The sequence below is a fragment of the Piliocolobus tephrosceles genome, chromosome 1 (genome assembly GCF_002776525.5).
Source record: "Piliocolobus tephrosceles isolate RC106 chromosome 1, ASM277652v3, whole genome shotgun sequence".
Classification (NCBI taxonomy): domain Eukaryota; kingdom Metazoa; phylum Chordata; class Mammalia; order Primates; family Cercopithecidae; genus Piliocolobus; species Piliocolobus tephrosceles.
The window spans coordinates 183310122-183314501 of NC_045434.1; the positions used below are offsets into that span (position 1 = coordinate 183310122).

The 4380-nt window shown below is 42.5% G+C and overlaps 1 non-coding gene across 1 annotated transcript; it reads left to right on the plus strand.

Annotated features, from left to right (window-relative positions):
* The first annotated feature begins 1466 nt into the window (after positions 1-1466).
* On the plus strand, positions 1467-1571 carry LOC111529605. The gene has a single exon (XR_002727475.1). It is a non-coding gene; the product is annotated as a U6 spliceosomal RNA (small nuclear RNA).
* Positions 1572-4380: the final 2809 nt, after the last annotated feature.

Here is a 4380-nt window from a genome sequence, read left to right on the forward strand (position 1 = left end):
ACGAGGTCAGGAGTTCGAGACCAGCCTGGCCAAGATGGTGAAACTCCATCTCTACTAAAAATACAAAAAATTAGCCTGCTTTGGTGGTGGGCACCTGTAATCACAGCTACTCAGGAGGCTGAGGTAGAGAACTGCTTGAACCCAGGAGGCAGAGGTTGCAGTGAGCCAACATCGCCCCACTGCACTCCAGCCTGGGTGACAGAGCAAGACTCCATCTCAAAAACAAACAAACAAACAAACAACAACAAAAAGAATATTACCAAACACAAAAGTGGCTGCACTGTATAAGTATGTTACATAATCACCTTTCTATAGCTGTTCTGGATCCCTGGTTAAAAAGAAAGTCTGAAATGTGAATTATATTCGATACAACTGAGTGGGAGTATGTGAAACACAGGATTTTTTTTTTACTCAAGAGCCCTATAGACACAACCCCACTGCTCCATAGGGTTGTCTTAAGGCAAACAATTTTTGTAACTCTACTTGAGTAGTTCAAATCAGACCATTTTCAAGAGTAGTCTGATCTGGGAATCTTAAAGCAACCCAGACCACAAATCCAAAATTTTCCTGTGCCTTAAGGTAAAAGAAGGCCAAATGGAGTTAATTAGGCCTGGGTTTGAAACCCAGTTCAGTCACTTACTAGCTGTGTGACCCTCCGGGAAGTGATATAGGTTCCTTAAGCCTCAGTTCCCTCATCTGTAAAATCTAGTAAGGTCACTAGACTATCATAGGAAGTCATTTATGACGATTAAATAAGACTGGCCTGGCACGGTGGCTCAAGCCTATAATGCTAGCACTTTGGGAGGCCGAGGCGGGCGGATCACCTGAGGTCAGGAGTTCGAGACTAGCCTGGTCAAAATGGCGAAACCCTGTCTCTACTAAAAATATAAGAAGTTAGCCAGGAGTGGTGGCACGCGCCTGTAGTCCCAGCTACTCAGCAGGCTGAGGCACAAGAATCGCTTGAACCCGGGAGGCGGAAGTTGTAGCGAGCTGAGATCGCGCCACCGCACTCCAGACCAGGCGACAAAGCAAGACTCTGTGTCAAAAATAAATAAATTAATTAATTATTATAAAACAAAATACCCGGCATATAGTAAGGGCTCAATATATATTAGCTTCTTTCCTTTTGCTTCCCCACCCCTCTTCATAGAAATAATACAGTTAAGTACATAATACACATTAGTACCAAACCACATAAAGGAACTGTGATTAAGCATCGTTTTATTTAATTTTTGTTTTAAATCCACTTACCTGGTAAGGAGATATGGCTTTAGATTGAGGAAGTTATTGTTCCTTTCCATGCCTCTTTTCCTTATGGGGAACAAGAGTGAACGAACTTAACATTTCCAATTCATTCATTCAATATTTATTGGAGCAGCTACTTTACACCTGACACTTTTCTAGGTGCTAGGGAAATGAGTTAATACACAAATAAAAACCTCTACTCTTAAGAAGTTTGCATTCTAGTGCTCGCTTCAGCAGCACATATACTAAAATTGGGACAACAGAGAGATTAGGGAGGGCCCCTGCACAAGGATGACACACAAATTCATGAAGTGCTCCACATTTTAAAAAAATAGTTAGAATAAGACCTAATATTTGATAGCACAAAAGGGTGACTATAGTCAATAATAACTTACTTGTACATTTTAAAATAACTTAGGAGTGTAATTAGATTGTTTGCAACACAAAGATAAATACTTGAGGGGATGGAAACCCCATTCTCCATGATGTGTTTATTTCACATTGCATGCCTGTATCAAAACATCTCATGTACCCTCATAAATACATGCACCTATTACGTACCCACAAAAAATTTTTTAAAAAATCTTTTTTAAAGAAGTTTGCATTGTTGACCGGGTGCGGTGGCTCACACTTGTAATCCCAGCACTCTGGGAGGCCAAGGTGGGTGGATCATGAGGTCAGGAGTTCAAGACCAGCCTGGCCAACATGGTGAAACCCCATGTCTACTAAAATACACAAATTAGCCGAGTGTGGTGGTGCACACCTGTAATCCCAGCTACTCGGGAGGCTGAGGCAGGAGAATCTCTTGAACCCAGGAGGTGGAGGTTGCAGTGAGCCAAGATCGCACCATTGCACTGCAGCCTGGCCAACAGAGTGAGACTCGGTCTCAAAAAAAAAGTTTGTATTATAGTAGGAAGACTCAGACAACAACCAAAATAAATAAAATATGTTACATGATAACAGGGAGTTCCAGGAGTCAGGTGAAGTAGAATTTTTAACATTCCAAGGGGAAAGTGAATTTGAGAAACAGAGGTTAAAGGCTTATGCAGTTTTAAAATTCTATGAAATGGAAATTAGAAAATGGTATAAAGAGGCTTTATTGGCCAGGCGCAGTGGCTCACGCCTGTAATCCCAGCACTCTGGGAGGCCAAGACGGGTGGATCACCTGAGATCGGGAGTTCGAGACCAGCCTGACCAACATGGAGAAACCCCGTCTCTACTAAAAATATAAAATTAGCCAGGCGTGGTGCCACATGCCTGTAAACCCAGTTACTCAGGAGGCTGAGGCAGTAGAATCGCTTGAACCTAGGAGGCAGAGGTTGTGGTGAGCCAAGATCGTGCCATTGCACTCCAGCCTGGGCAACAAGAGAGAAACTCCGTCTCAAAAAAAAAAAAAAGAAGCTTTATTATATTCTGCACATTACAATTCTCCATCTGATAGCAACACTTTAGTCTTAAGCTCTGAAAAGGACAGATTATATACTTAGTTTACACAAAGCATTCAGTATTTAGAATTTCTCCACTGGATGGATGGGAAAAGCATTCACTAAAATCAGGAACATAGGAGAAGAGGCAGGCCCAGGAGCGGGGACGGGGACAACAATGTCCCTTTTGGACATATCAAGTATGCAACATCTGTGGGACAACCACATGGAAAAAAACATTGTGAAAGGTGCTGGAAGTTGCTGAAAACACTAAGAAATAAAACAACCAGCATCATTTGCAAAGTGGCTCATGAAGTGCATCATATGCACCTCATCTGACACAATCTAGAGCTTCGAAGAGATCACAATACAGCTGGGAAGTTCAGACAAATACACATGAAAAGTAACAGCAACAACAACAACAAAAACTAAGAAATGTTATAAGTGAGTTTTGGCTTAAGGAATTACAAGAATTACAATTATAACACTTGTTTGTTTGGTTGGTTTTTTTTTTTTTTTTTTGAGACGGAGTTTTGCTCTTGTTGCCCAGGCTGGAGTGCAATGGCACGATCTCGGCTCACCACAACCTCCGCCTCCCCAGTTCAAGTGATTCTCCTGCCTCAGCCTCCCAAGTAGCTGGGATTATGGGCATGCGCCACCACGCCCAGCTAATTTTGTATTTTTAGTACAGACGGGGTTTCTCCATGTTGGTCACGATGGTCTCGAACCCCTGATCTCAGGTGATCCACCCGCCTTGGCCTCCCAAAGTTCTGGGATTAGAGGCGTGAGCCACCGTGGCCTATACCACTTGTTATATTTAAAGACCATAATGAAATCACCACTTAGTTTTCCAATTTCTAGAACTTTTATTTATTTAACTTTCCATATCATCACAAGCCTGTTTACTGGAGATATTATACATCTTTATAAGTCAGAAAAGAATCACGAACAAGAAAAGGAAGAGGAGGAGGAGACAAAAGGATGCTGGAGTTTCGGCTCTGCTATCAGATAACATATATAGGCAAGGCAAAGCAAAGCAACTAATGACAGCAACAAATACTATTTTCTGCATTTATTAGCCCCCTTAATACTGCCCCCAAACCTATTTCCTCTTACCACAGCATCTGTGCTACAGCTACACAAGATATTTTGTCTTATGCCTTCACAACCACATATTCATGCCAAGGCCTAGACCATTCCCTCCACTGCCTCACTGCTTTCCAAGTACTTCCCACAGGATAATCAGAGAGAGGAGGCCTGAGAGATGGGCCCCATCTAGCTTTCTCTCCCACAGGGAAAGTAAAGAAAATTTCCAACCCTTTGGCAGTTCCTCATTCTTCCTAATAAAGGCAGTATTAAATGAATACTGTTATTACACTTATTAACAATAAGAACAAGAACGAAAACAAGGATCCAGTCTTCTGACAGGTATGAGGACCTCAAAGAACTCCACCTACTATGGTCCCTGTTTTCCATTTGGGAAACTAACCAACAAAGGCTGGGACAAGTGCTACACTCTTCCCTTCTAGAGGTGACTCAGGCCAGGTCAGTTAGCTTCTCTCCAATCCTACACTGAGCCCTGCTCAGGCTGCAGCTCGCCTTGGCTGCTGCTCTGTCTGTGGTGCTTGTGAGCACACGAGTGTTTGTAGTAGGTCTGGAATAAATTTTCTCAAGTTACAAAGATAACTGTACCAGAAGAGCCAAGCCTTCC